Below are 15,650 nucleotides of genomic sequence, written 5' to 3'. Positions count from 1 at the left end.
CAGCCACAAGTAAACAAAATGCAAGTACTCCATGTACTTTTCTTAACCAAGGGTGAGATGCTCTTATCTACTGAGCAGAACAAGCAGGCAGCAAGGAGGAGACCCCTGTGTAGGTGGAAAAGTACTCCACCCCTGGCCAGCAAAGTGAAGTATGTCAGTCCTGAGGCGGGTGGAGGGGCTGAGGGCATGACTACTTTGAGCTCCAACTAAATTGAAATTATAATTCAAAGTACCTATAAACTGCTTCTTAAAATTGATGTAGACACCAGTCCTAGTTTTTGCAAGAATAATAAATGAAATTTTTGTGAATGGGTTAAGATAAGTACTGATAAGAGGTATTTTCTGAAGCCCATCTCTAGAACTGAATAATCGATTCAGGAAAATTATTTTTTGAGGCTTTATCATCGGTAGAGAACGAAAGTAGCTTTCCCCTACTCCCTCGTTTTAACCTAGAGAAGCAGTTCTATCTTGCAGTCATCTGCTTGCTTAAAACTGAGTAAAATGAGCCAAGCGGGAGAGTAGGACACAGTCAGGACTGACATGGGATCTCCTCAGTAAACACTAGAGATCTAGAAAAACAGGTAGGAACTTCAATCTATCTGTTTCCAGAGGCAGCGTAAGTCTCGGCGTTGGTGTTGAGGAAGTGGCCACTGCTGTTCTGGCTGAGGCCACTTTCAGGAAGGAGTGGGGAGAAAGTAATTGGTTCAAATCGGTAGCAGCTGGACTAGGCTGCCCCTGCCAGAGTCCCACAGAGAGGTGCACCACAGTCCGGAGTGGTTGGAAACACAACACAGGAAAAGGAAAGCCTCTGTACAAAACAAAACAGAAAGCAGAACTGCGTTCAGAAGAAACTTCAGGAGGGCAGGACTTAAGAAAAAATAACTCCAGGTTAGAGCCATGAGAATTGCCACCTGAAGAGAAGTTTAGGAAAAATGAGCAAAAATCTATCTTATGGATGTCAAATGAAAAGTATCAATCACTTTTGAGTAAACAATATTTTAACAATTTTTCCTTCCTTTCCCTTTTCCTTTTTCTTACACTTTTGGGCTTTTCCTACATATATATCTACTAGGATATAATTACTACCACATAAGCACTTAATGTAATTAGGGAAGAATAGACTCGGAACAAGAAAATAAAACCTCCTTTAACTATAACTCACAGGCACTGTGAAAGCAACAAGGTTGGGCCGCTGAGGAGCAGAGGAAGCCAGCCCCCGCCCCCCCCCCCCCCAAGGCTGTGTCTTGGCATCCTAGGGTCCCAGAAGCAAGGACTTGAGCACTTTACTGGGCTTCAGAGACTCACCTCAGACCCAAAGGGTGAGCAGAAAACGGTTCCCATTTCTGAGGATATAGTTCTAGACACAACAGAATAGCACTTCCTTTAAATAGAAAGTGTCTACTTTATTGCAGAAGCTGACATAAATTGCTAGGTTTTCTTTTTAGACAAAAATAAAGTGAAAACAGCCCCATTAACTTTTAGGAATCAAGTAATACTGTCAAGTGTCAGCCCAGAGCCAGAATTTAAGAAAAGGACATTTTAAATATTAATTTTTTAAAAAAAAACTAATGGGAAAATATATGGCACATTTATTTTTAAACCCAGAGCACCTCAGCTAGTGTGTCAGAGCACACAATTGTTCCTCCTGTGGATTGCAGGGTAGAGCGGGATGTTCATCTCCCAGCCCTCAGGGTGCCACTACCTCTAGTATCCTCTAACCTTTATTATTTTTCTGTCTATCCCAGAGTGCTGTACCAATGTATCATTTTATTCATATGCAGTGATGTGAAAAACACTTGAGCAGTTTCAGCCAAAAAAGATAAGAAATTAAGAAGAATGCTTTCCTCAAAGAAATTGCTTTCAGGACCAACAGGAGCTATTTTTATGATTTTATGGTATCCTTTGTGGACTTCAAATCACCTGTCCTTCACAATTTGATTTGTGTTCACAAATTGAAGAGTGTTCACACATGAGAAATTACATTATCTGTGTCAAGATGAGGCACTATGTCTTATAGCAAAATCCATACTAAAAATCCAAGCTAAAATATTTTCATGAGTAAATCAACATACATAATTTCATCTTAAAAATTATCTATTAGTTGGACAGTGGTGGCATATACCTTTCCTTCCAGTATTTGTGAGGCAGAAGCAGGCAGATCTCTGAGTTTAAGGCTGATCTGGTCTACAGAGTGAGTTCTCTGACAGCCAGGACTACATAGAGAAATCTTGTCTCAAAACAACAAAACAACAACAACAACAATATTTATTTATTTTTACTTCATGTGTATGGGTGTTTTTACCGACATATATGCTTTTGCACCATACATATGCAGTGCCTCTGTAAGCCAGAGAGCATTTTATCCTCCTGAGCTGGAGTTACACATAGTTGTTAGCTGCCATGTGGGCCCAGTGAAAAAGAGGACCTCGCAGAACCAGATCCTTGGCAAGAAAAAGAAGTGCTATTAACCACTGAACCATCTCCTCATGCCCAGTAGGTACAATATCTTAATGTTTCTATTATCCACCAGTCTACTTCCATGGTCGTATCTTGAACTAACAACTTTAGTATACTACTTCAAATATCCTTTTTTTTTTCTTTATTTAATACATCTTGTTGGGGAAAAATACCTTTATTTTCTCATTGCTATATTTTCTCATTGCTAACATCTTTCCTAACAAAATCAAGAAATAAGTTGTGCAATTGAATTAGGATGCTGAAAAGTAGGCACAAATGGATGTTTAGAAATGTAGAGAATGCCTCACTTAACAATGTTCAAGTTAGAGTTTTCACCTTTTGCCCTACTTAAGTATTATTGGAATACTTTAAAGAATACATTTTCCTTTTTTTCTAAAACTTCAGTTGCTTATTCCACCTGACTTTGAAAAATTGATTACAGCAAATGAAATACAGTTGTCTAAGTAATATAGTAAACAAAAATAACATCTTGATTTCTGAGAAAATGCACTTCTATGCAGTTCCTGAGTAGCGCCAAATTATGCTACTCTAAACATCAGTGTTTACTCGGGAGATTAGATGTAGTCTCTGAAAACAGTTTGTTCTAAACCTTTGCCATCATTTGTGTGTCCCAAATCAAGGCTGCAATGATTTCCCCTCTCATGTGGCATTTTCCTTGCACGTTTGCTTTCCCTATTTATTTACTGTCACTCGGCTGCATTTTCTATAAAGACCAGGGACATATGTTACTTGTTGTTATTGAATAGCTACTCAAGTCAGACAACCCTAGACCATCATTATGTTAAACTTAGGTTATGTATAAAAGCCCATAGACATTTTCACAGTTTTTTTTACTGACTGCATGGGAACACAGTCAAGAAACAGAACTATCTACTGGTCTGACTTAACTCTCCCCTTTCAAAACCTGTCTTCACAGTGGAAAAGAGAGCAGAATGAGGAAAGGCAGGCTCCCCTTCCTTTCCCTTCCTTTACATTGCAAGTAAAGTTCACAGACTTGAATAGAGTCTTTCTCTACTGAATTTCAACCAGTGAGGAGAAGTGAAAATAGTCAAATGCAATCACCAGTCAAATTAGGCTATAGTCTCAATTGCTCACTCTAGTTCAAGGTGCCCTAACTCACCACATTGATAGCATGGAGTCCTTGATGGCTCCTTGATCCCTTACCCCAGATCCATAGCACTTCATTTTGGTGCAGACTTTGTGAGTGTGTATAAATTCTACATGAGAATAACGCTTCTCTTCCATGTGGTCAGAGCAATGAACCAGAGGGATGAACTTGCTACCATTGTGGCAATATTTTCTCTCTCTTGAGCACTTCGCAGTTCTTGGTAACATGACTATCTCTACCACATTTAGAGCAGGAATCTTCCAGAGGATTACATTCCTTGGCAAAATGACCAGTTACCACTGCAATAAGAGTATTCTGGGAGAGAAGAGGAAGTAATGTGGAAAGCTCTGCTATGGCTTTTCATTTCATTACTCAAACCTACACCAATAAGGCATTCCGGAGATCACTAGCAAGAGCATTCACACATGAAGTCCTGTGGCTTACTGATTACAGCTACAGTTAGAACTTCTGTGTCTGAATGGCCCACAGCAGTGGAGAGTTAGATACAGTATCAAGGAAGGAGTCATTTCCCATCTTTATGAGTGATATGCATTCAGGAGATATCAGAATTGGGGGCTGAGCTATGTCTCAATGGTAAAACCCACTGGGGTCATACAGACCTGGGAAAAACAGTAAAGTTGGCCCTCGTGGTGCAAGTGTGAGAAGCTGGACCCTAGGGTGTGAGATCAGGAGAACTGGCTCTGCTCCTTGTTATCTGCTATACTGGGTGAGATAGACAGAGCAATGCAGATCTCACCTAGGTGATGGCAATGAGGAAAAACCTGGCAGACTGACCAACCCAGCTACCACCCAGGCCCAGAAGCAGGACTATGAGATAGCAGACCCCAACATCCACCTCATCCGTGAACTGTTGGAGCATGCGAAGGGGCTGGGCCTGCATATACAAAACTACAGGATCTTCATGACATAAGGCAACAATAGGATATCCAAAAGGAGCCCAGTATTGAAGGTGTTAACAGAAGCCAGAGGCCTTGAATCAGACTAATGGCTCATTGCAATGAACACTTACAACCAAAGATGTATGGACTAAAGGTTGTGTGACTAACTTGTAGTAATAGGAGCAGCGGGGCTGCATCCCCAGCACCCCGGCCGCCTGGCTAGCTTATGCCCTGAAATAACAACACACAAACTGTATTCTTTTAAACACTGCTTGGCCCATTTCTATCTAGCTTCTTCTAGGCTAACTCTCGCACCTGGACTAGCCCATTTCTAATAATCTGCTGTAGCCCACGAGGTGGCTTACCAGGGAGATTCTAGCCTACGTCCATCCTGGGTCGGAGCTTCATCGCGTGTGTCTCAGAGAGCAGAGCTATGTGTCTGCCCAGGAAAGGGGAGCATGGCGTCTCTCTCCAGAGAGCAGAGCTGTCAAGTCTGAGCTCACTTCCTCTTCCTCCCAGCATTCTGTTCTGTTTACTCCTCCCACCTATGTTTTAACCTATGAGGCCAAGCAGTTTCTTTATTGCTTAACAAATGAAATCAACAGATTGATATATGACACTCCCACATCACTAACTAGGCCACACTACTGCTTCCATGCTGAGATTTTCTATTTGTTTATGGTTTTAGTTTTTTTTTTGTTTTAATTTTAAATTTTGGGGCTTTGAGGGTGTTTTTTTCGGGGGGGGGGTTGCAAGAGCAAAGGGTAGAAGCAAGGCAACAGAGAGTGGGATCCAAATCCTTTATGTGAAATTCCCAAAAACTCAATAGAAAGTTTTCTTTTTTATAGAAAAAAGTAAGATGGGGCCCAAACCAATGTTTCTTTTTTTGTATTATGTGAGTCAAGTCTCCAAGAGGGGTTACTATTAGGAACCTATATTGGCTCCTTTAAATTTTTCCTCTACTAGCCATGCCATTTACTGGAATGGGCCAGTATTTTGCTCACTGTGTGGCTCACCTTAGAGGGCAGACAACATTTCTCCCTGCAGGGGTTTCTCAGGAAGTGTACTGCTAAGTTTAGCTTCCAGAGTCTCTGCTGCCTCTGGTGAAATCAGAATTTTAGGGCCTCTTTAAAGGAGTCCTGGCATCTCCTGGGTCCCTTCTATTTTTGCAAGGAAAGAGTCCAAGTACAGTCCTTTCAGTCCCTTTACCCTGTTTGGTCTCCAGGATATGGCCCTTGAATGCCCAGAGGGACAGTCTTACCAGACAGCACAAGTAGTCAATGTTCATTTTAATCTTTAGATAACTTTCAGACAAAGGTTAGACAAAAATAAACAGATTTTTAATTAACATGAAATTAGATGTCAAGTGTTTTTGACTCTTCCATACATAAATACTAATATGGTCTTCTTATTGAATTCATCTGTAAGTCATAGGCTCTAAAGATCATTGATTCAAAGAAAATAAGACATGCTATTAGATGAACCTAAAGTAAAAGAGGAAATTATTTTCTTGTGTCACAGCTGTACCTGTGTAGCACCTGCACTACTGGATGGTTCTCGAGTTGGGCAAGGGACTGGAGATTGAAAAACACACAGAGACACAGGTCACTCTTGAAATAAGAATGCCCATTTTATTGTATTCCAGGGCTGGACTAATGGCTACACCCTAGCTCTCGGGATAAACACTATGACCAAAGCAAATTTGGGAGGAAAGGATTTATCTCAACTTCCAGATAACAGTCCACCATTAAGAATAGTCAAGTCTTTGCCTGACTTGTTATTCTTTTCTCCACTTGGCTTCCCATATCCATACCTCCACTCTTACTGTTTTTTTTCTGTTCTTGCCAGCCAAACCCCTGAGCTCATTTTGTGACCATCATACATGTTTTCTAATTATTATTCTTCTGTAAAAATTTCTAACCCTGGATTCTCCCTACTTTTAAGAGGTGTGTGTGTGTGTGTGTGTGTGTGTGTGTGTGTGTGCAAATGCATGTGCAGGGGTACATGGCTATACCTGCCATGGGAAGTGTGTGAAGGTCAGAAAACAGCTTTATGGAATTGTTTCTCTCGTTCAAGCTTTACACAGATGCCAGCGGTCAAACCCATCACCAAGTTCGTATAGCAAGCACCTTTGTCTGCTGAACTGCCTCCCCAGTCCTCCCCTTAGGTTTTAGTGCCATAGCATTACTATGCTGCCCAGCTCTAGAGGATACCATTCATATCTTTGGAATTGTGCAAGACTCAATTACATAATAACATTGCATAACACCCACTCAAATAATCCTCCAATCTTAAGTAAGCACGTTGTATTCACCTTTCTCGGAAAACTGTCTATGAGTAATAATTTCAACCACAGTGTATAAAAATAATTTTTTGTTTTATGATGTTGGTGTTGCTTATCTAACTATGTTCTTTAAGAGAAGAGAATTTATTTTCTAGATTACTACTGCATGCTCAGTATTTGGCCCAGAACCTGGCATCTGGTAGCAAAATATATATATATATATATATATGTATATATATATACAATATGCAGATTATTCCCACAATAAAGTTTAATTTAAATCATAGAAGAAAGAAAAAAACACAGCTAGACAAATGAACCTATACATTACTGTTGACAAACATTTTGCTGCCCACATTTAGGGAAGGCAAAGGAACTAAACCCCACAGATTTCCACTTCCCTACTCAGTGCCCCCAGAGAAATATATCCTCAGGACCCCAGGGTGGTTTGCCACAGGACCCTGTTGTTTACTTTACTGATTAATAATTGGAAATTACTCACCACAAAGTAAGCATCTACCATGTGTTTGTCGAGAGAACAGATTTCCATCAGCACCACAACTGACTGCTGCATTAAGTGTCTCCCTTAAGCATGGTATTCCCTGAGCAAGGGGTTGAGGGGATAGCCAGGTACTGTGCATCTGCAGTGACATTTGACAATACTCTACCAGTTGGGATTTAATAGAAATAAGTGTTAGAAATAAGTGTTCAACTAAGTAAAGCCTTATTCCCATGATCTACAAACACAAGCATCTGCAGAAGAATTTGAAAGAACAGAATGTAAATTCTTTGAGATTGCTTCATGACACCTCACCCCTCCTGCAAATGCCAATCCAAAAGGGACAGCGACACTGAATCCAGTTGCTTGCCTGTTCAAACACTTAACATCGCCACAAAATTCACAGAACTCACTCAGCAGCTGATGGGAAGAGATGCAGAGATCCAAAGCCAAACAGTAGGCAGAGCCCGGAAGTTGGGGATGAAGGATTATGGGAGCCAGAGGGGTCTAGGATACCAGGAAAACACGGGCCCACAGAATCAACTAAGCAGGGCTCATAGGGGCTCACAGTGACTGAAGCAGCAATTATGAACCCTCTAGGAAAACAGAAGAGAAACTGATGTGGGGAAGAGAGGAAGTGGGGGAAGGGACTAGGAGGAGATGAGGAAGGGAAAGCAGTGGTCAGATACAATGTATAAGAGAAAAATGTAAGGCAAAGAAAAGGAAAAGCTTCACAGGACTCTAAAATATGTAAATAAGTGGTTAACTCTTAAGTTCATTTAAAATGGGGGAAGGGAAGAATGAATTATCAAGAAAGATTTACATTGCCTGCACTGTCTCTTTATTTAGTGAATCCTATTGTCTCTCTTTCAAAGTGTTCCAGGCAAGCAGATTGGAGTAAAAGCTCTCAGTATTAACAATTAATGAATATATTAAGGAGCAAGAGGCAGAAGATGTAGAAAAAAGAGAAGAATAGAAATTATTCCAAACATTTGCAAATGGCATTCAAGGTTAATTCCAAAGCCCTTGGCATTACTTAGCTCAATGTTTATGCACCAGCTCAAAGCCACAAACCTTTCCTCCCATCAAGAACAGATGTACAGACAAGATCCTCTTAAGCTAGAGGAATATGTATCAAGATTTCCATAAATAAGTGTTCTTGGAGTCTCATGTTTACTATGTACTGTTTAATCTCTTTTGATTATTAGGTAGCATTTAATCTTTTTTATTTGCTTGTTGAGCAAACAAATTCCTATTTAGGACAATAGCTTCGCCAGCAACACAACTGACCACTGCCCTAAGGAGGCAAAAGTGGGACTCAGGGTCTGCCTCAAGCACAGTATTTGCTGAGTGAGGAGGGCGGAGTGGGTGTAATAGCCAGATAATTAGGAATAGGTTAAGATTAAGAAACAATGTTCCAATATGAGCTGAAAGTCACATGGATGCAGTCCTGTGAACTCTGTAACTGCTATTCTCTTTCAGGATAACGAATGTTTGAACTGCTTTCTCAATACCATCCTCTTGGTACAAGCACTTTAATAATAAACCAGTCCCATATGCCTCATTGCAAATCAAGAGTTTCAAGTAGACCACTCCATAATGAATCAGTTGAGTGTCTCCAATTCTGTAATATATACATAAACAGAAAGACCTGAAGAATAGAGCCTGAGTCATAAAAGATGAAGGTATTTTGGATATGTGCCTATATTAGAGACTCAGTTTTTCCATCTATTGCTGCTTTTCAATCATATCTATTCTAGCTCTTGCTGGAATCTACTTGATCGCCATGACGAAATATCCTAATAGGGGAATACCTCAAAAACTTGTTTTCTTCATTATATAGAAGAACAGAGGTTTGAAAGAGCAAAGTACTGATTACTTCAGAGATCAGAACCTTTCTTCACAGTCTTCCTTCAGGTAACTGGAAAATGCCCAATCTCAAAGCAGCCTCTCTCTTCTCAGTCTCTTACTGATCTACCTTTCAAAATGAAGTGTCCTCGTTCTGCTAGGCAGGGCCTAGTGGATATAGTCCTTATATAAATATTTAAAGTCTAATTGGCTATGAAGCAAATAAATACAATAAAACTCTAATAAAGTAACTGATTAGCGCAGAAATGAAAGTGAGTCCATGAATCAGAAGAAGTTGGGTTTTCCGTTTCTGATTTCTCTAGCCATAAGTGCTAAATACAGTTCCTGAATTTTTTTTTTTTTTGGATTTAGTTTCTCCATCTGTGAAAGTGACCTAAGTTTGTATAGCATTTTAAATTTCTAGCAGATCTGAATTAAATAATGTATTTAAAGGTTAGAACACTGCCTGTCATAAAGTAGGTGCCCAATAAAAGACCCATTTGTACCCACTTGGATAAACTTGCATTACAATGACTTTTATATGTGACAAGTCCACTCATTCAGCTGAACACACCAAGAAAGGGAACATTACCTCTTTTCTGGTTTGTAACTCCATTAGTTCGTAGCATGTCATTGCTTAAAGGATTATACCTACTTGTTAAGAAAAATGGTAAGCTTAATATTGATATTGCAATTAGACACAGATAAGTGATGTGTATGACTGATTGGTTGATTTATGACTGGAATTTTTTCAATTTATCCCAAACTTACAGGTATTGCAGATTACTTCTAAACAGTGAGAACTCTATCTTCCTTATTCTCTTGGGTCACATTGCCCTGTTCCCTTTGCATAATGATCTTTCCTGTCACCAGTATAGGCCTCCCTTCCCAAACACCCAGGGACTGTTTCTGAGCTCCTCTCGCAATTCCAGTTATTTATCTCCCAATTCTCTTTCCTCTTTGCACTCCCAAGTCCTTTGTGACACTATGCGCTACCATGACAACTAAGCCCTTAGTTATATCTATCTGTCTTATTTCCTGGGACTCAAGGCTCTTTTTCTTTCACTCTTTCCTTCTAGGCCTCAAATAAATCTGATAGAATTTTAAATAAATATAGTGTATTCTCACAGAAATTTAAGAGTTTTGTTTTTTTTTTATTTATCTGTGTGTATGCACATGCATGTGAGTGCCCACAGAGGTTAGAGACCGGGCGGGGGGGGGGGGAGACCTTGGGGACTGGGGTGGCAGGCAGTTGTGAGCTGCCTAACATGGGTGCTGAGAACCAAATCTGTGTCTTCTGAAGATCAGTAAAGGCTTTGACCACTAAGTATCTCTCTAGTCTCTCTAATCAAAAGGTAAATAATTGCCTCATTACTTTCTTGAATACATGCTTCTACGTAGAATGTGAATTCTTCCTTATAGTTCAGTATGCCCTACTCACACAATAGATGAAACCACAACCAATGTGATAGAATATCATTGGCCCTTGTTCCTTGCTCTGTCTTGGCCCATCCCAGGCTTTCCACCCCCTCTCTCAGCCTATATAAGTTTCTGCAAGATGCAACTAAACAAGATTCTGCTTTGACAGACTCCCAACTCAGTGGGTGTGTTTCTCGACTGGGTTTGTCCTACACACTCAGCCCCAGGGAGAGTCTGGCAGGTCCAGCTCTGCCCCGACTCTTCCTGCCAGAGAACCCTGCATAATACAATGAAAGCACTTTAAGGAAGACATGGTGCAAGCTCCTATATTTAAGACACAGGGATGTTTCCAATAAATAATAGTGCATAGTAGAGCCTTGAAAACACATGAGCAAACCAAATCCAAAATCAGTAAACAAAAAGAAATAATTAAGATCATGGCATAAGTCAATGAAATCAGAAAAAAAAATAAAAAGAATTAATGAAATAGAGTTGAGTCTTTTAGAAGATAAACAAGATTAATAAAATTAAAACTTAAACTAATAAAATTAGATATGAAAAGGTTAACATTATAACAGACATCAAAGAAATTTAGAAAAGTCTAGAACATATTTTATTTTGACTAATTTGGAAAATCTAAAAGAGATAGATAATTTCTAGATGGTTATGATCTACCAAATTTATATTGATTTGAAATAAATAATTTAAATAGATCTATAAAAGTAACAAAATTAAAGTAATAATAAATAAAAATTCCTATCTAAAAAGTCCAAACCCAGACTCAAATAGATTCAAGCTCTATCAGACCCTTAAGGAATTTATCATCAAGGTTTCTCAGATGCAGTCAGTGGAGACTGTCTTCTGCCTCCTACCGCTCCTTATCCCAGCTCCTTCAAGAGTGGTGTGCACAGACAGCAAAGACACAAACAGGAGCTATTTTATTTGTCAGTTCAGAATTGATGGGCTTTAAAGTGACAAAATAACAGAAAACAGACTGCCACACAAGATTTAAAAGAAACAGCAGTGAGATGCTTTCTGAGAAAGGGTTTCAACTCGAGAGCTCTCAGGAGTTTTGAGGTGCTAACTGAGAGCTGTCTCTTGTAGCCTTCAGGCTGGATGGAAGCTTTCAGAGCAGCAGGTGTGATACTAACAGGGAAGTTAAAGATCTCAGGAGCAACAGGTCTTGAAAGCTGGGAGCAGCTGTAGGAATGAATTCCCTTTTGCAGCTAAGTACAGACTCTTAGAGGCCAAGGCAGGGAAGAAACCCTCTTCTGCAGCCACTAGTGGAATGGTGGTACAGGGGGGCCTCTGGAGAGTCTGTCCCCATAAGTCTTTCCTCTCCAATGAGTGAGTCACCTAAAGATCCAGGCTCTAAAGTCTTCAGGCTTCTCTGTTGTAAGAGGACCCCTTGTTGGTTCCTGGCTGCTTAGCTCCCAAATAATCACACAGAAACTATATTATTTAAACCCACTAGCCCTGGCTTCTTATTGGCTAACTCTTACATATTAATTTAAACCATATCTGTGCATCACCATGAGGTCATGACCTACCAGCAAAGTTTCAGCACGTCTGTCCCCAGCAGCAACTCTATAGCTTCTCTCTGACTCCGCTTTTTCCTCCCAGCATTCTGTTTAATTTTCCCTGCCTAGCTAAGTTCTGCCCTGCTATAGGTCCAAAGCAGTTTCTTTATTCATTAAAGGTAATCACAGCATACAGAGGAGAATCCCACATCACTTCTCTCTCTCTCTCTGTGCTCCTGTGATAGCAGGATTTGTGAGCCAAGCACTGAAGTTGTCCCTTCTAGGCTTCCTTCATTGCCTCTTGCAGTTCTAGGTTTACTTGCTTAGAACGTCCAATTTTATACAGGTGTTAGTTGGAACATAATTGGCTTAATGCAGGTGTGCAAAGGTGAAGAAATAGAACCAATAGGAGGAGCCAGCAAACCTGTTTGGGGGAAGAGGAAGAATCCTGAGCCCATCAGAAGTTAACAATCCTGTATGCTAGTCTTCATCTCAGTCTGGCTCATTGATATTTTCCACATACTATTAAAGCTAGTTATTTTGTAAGGTATTTGCAGACTGAAATTATGTCATGACTATTTATTTCCTTGAAGCACCAAGTAGCACATAGTATTATTCCATAGGTGCTACTGGATATGTAAATAACTGGATGAGAAAGTGATAAGTGACTGAGTCATTCTCCAGAATAATTGTTTAAAAAGTGCATCTGGGTGTACTTCCCACTTTCTCTTCTATGAGGTTCAGTGTGGCTGGCTTTATGTTGAGGTCGTTGATTCATTTGGACTTGAGTTTTGTGCATGGTGATAGATATGGCTGAAAGACACTTAAGAAAATGTTCAACATCTTTAGTCATCAGAGAAATGCAAATCAAAAGAACTCTGAGATTCCATCTTACACCTGTAAAAATGGCCAAGATCAAAAACACTGATGACAACTTATGATGGTTGTGAGATAAAGGGAACACTTCTGCATTGCTGTTGGGAATGCAAGCAAAAGCTGGTACAGCCCCTTTGGATGTCAGTGTGGCAATTTCTCAGAAAATTAAGAAACAACCTTTCTGGGTCCAGGGGTAAGTTGATCCCGAATTTCCTGAGAAACCGCCACACTGCTTTCCAAAGTGGTTGCACAAGTTTGCATTCCCACCAGCAATGGATGAGTGTACCCTTTTCTCCACAACCTCTCCAGCAAAGGCTATCATTGGACCCAGCAATACCACTCTTGGGAATATACCCAAGAGAGGCCTTATCATACAACAAAAGTATATGCTCTACTATGTTCATAGCAGCATTGTTTGTAATAGCCAGAACCTGAAAACAAGCTAGATGCCCTTCAATGGAAGAATGGATGAAGAAAGTATGGAATATATACATATTAGAGTACTACTCAGCAGTAAAAAACAAGGACATCTTGAATTTTGCATGCAAATGGATGGAAATAGAAAACACTATCCTGAGTGAGGTAAGCCAGACCCAAAAAGAGGAGCATGGATGTACTCACTCATATTTGGTTTCTAGCCATAAACAAAAGACATTGAGCCTATAATTAGTGATCCTAGAGAAGCTAAATAAGGAGAACCCAAAGAAAAACATATAGGCATCCTCCTGAATAGTAACCTTCATCAGGTGATGAAAGGAGACAGAGACAGAGACCCACATTGGAGCACAGGACAGAAATCTCAAGGTCCAAATCAGGAGCAGAAGGAGAGAGAGCACGAGCAAGGAACTCAGGACCGCAAGGGGTGCACCTACACACTGAGACAATGGGGATGTTCTATCGGGAACTCACCAAGGCCAGCTGGCCTGGGTCTGAAAAAGCCTGGGATAAAACCGGACTCTCTGAACATAGTGGACAATGAGGACTACTGAGAACTCAAGAACAATGGCAATGGGTTTCTGATCCTACTGCACGTACTATCTTTGTGGGAGCCTAGGCAGTTTGGATGCTCACCTTACTAGACCTGGATGGAGGTGGGGGTTCCTTGGACTTCCCACAGGGCAGGGAACCCTGATTGCTCTTCGGGCTGAGGAGGGAGGGGGACTTGATTGGGGGAGGGGGAGGGAATTGGGAGGCGGTGGCGGGGAAGAGACAGAAATCTTTAATAAATAAATAAATTTAAAAAAAAAGAAACAACCTTTCTCAAGACCCGGTAATACCACTTTTGGGTATATATCCAAAGGATGCTCAACTGTGCCATAAGGACATGTGCTCAACTATGTTCATAGCAGCATTGTTTGTCATAGCCATAACCTGGAAACAACCCAAACTCCCTTCGACTGAAGAATGGATAAGGAAAATGTGGTACATTTACACAATGCAGTACTACACAGCAGAAAAAAATAATGACAACTTGAATTTTACAGGAAAATGGATAGAGCTAGAAAACATCATTTTGAGTAAGGTAACCCAGACCTAGAAAGACAGTTATCACATGTACTCACTTGTAAGTGATTTTTAAACATAAAGCAAAGAAAACCAGCCCACAAATCACAATCCCAGAGAACCTAGACAACAATGGGAACTCTAAGAGAGACATACATGGATTTAATCTACATGGGTAGTAGAAAAAGACAAGATCTCCTGAGTAAATTTGGAGCATGGGGACCTTAGGAGAGGGTTGGAGGGGAGGAGGGAGGCAGGGAGGCAAGCAGAGAAAAATGTAGACCTCAATAAAATCAATTTAAAAAGGTGCATCTGGGGAACAAAAGGTAACTAACTAGATTGTGGTGATTTGAACAGGAACAACTTTCACAGGCTTATATATTTGAATGTTTGGTCATTAGGGAGTGGAGATACTAGACAGTGGAGATACTTAATTAGGAGATGTGGCCTTGTTGGAGTATGTGTGACCTTGTTAGAGGAAGTAAGTATGTCACTGGGAGGTAGAAAATAAGATTTCAAGGGCCCATGCCAGACCCAGAGTCTCTCTCTCTTTCTGCTGTCTGCTGATAGGGATGTAGAACTCTCACCTACCTCTAAAGCACCATGTCTGCCTATGTGCTGCCATGTTTTGTGCCATGCTTCCCATCATGATCATACTGGACTAAACCTCTGAAACCATAACCCAACCCCTATTAAATGTTTTCCTTTATAAGACTTGTTGTGGTTATGGTGTCTCTTCAGAGCAACAGAAACCCTAAATAAGGCATAGACTAATACTTCTCCTCTTCCTTCCACCCCTATACAAATTAGAGTCATCCTAGAGCCCACAACATGGATTTTATAGAGTACAGAAGCTTACCATTTAAAGGTAACATTTGGGAAAAAAAGGAAAAGAGAAAAGACAATGTTCTTGCTTATCAGAAGAAGAAGAAGAAGAAGAAGAAGAAGAAGAAGAAGAAGAAGAAGAAGAAGAAGAAGAAGAGGAGGAGGAGGAGGAGGAGGAGGAGGAGGAGGAGGAGGAGGAGGAGGAAAGAAGAAGAAGAAGAAGAAGAAGAAGAAGAAGAAGAAGAAGAAGAAGGATGGCAGCAACAAAAAAATCTTTGGAATTCATTTATAGAAATGAAAACATCCCTGTGTTTGTTTGATAGCATGAATTCACTATCTGTCAAAATTAATGTATAGTTTTGTAAGTTTTGTATAGTGAGCATGTGTGTGT

This window comes from Microtus oregoni, unplaced genomic scaffold (genome assembly GCF_018167655.1).
Source record: "Microtus oregoni isolate MIOR12 unplaced genomic scaffold, Mior012 000008F_ref0000371, whole genome shotgun sequence".
Lineage (NCBI taxonomy): Eukaryota > Metazoa > Chordata > Mammalia > Rodentia > Cricetidae > Microtus > Microtus oregoni.
This window is presented reverse-complemented; position numbering follows the sequence as displayed.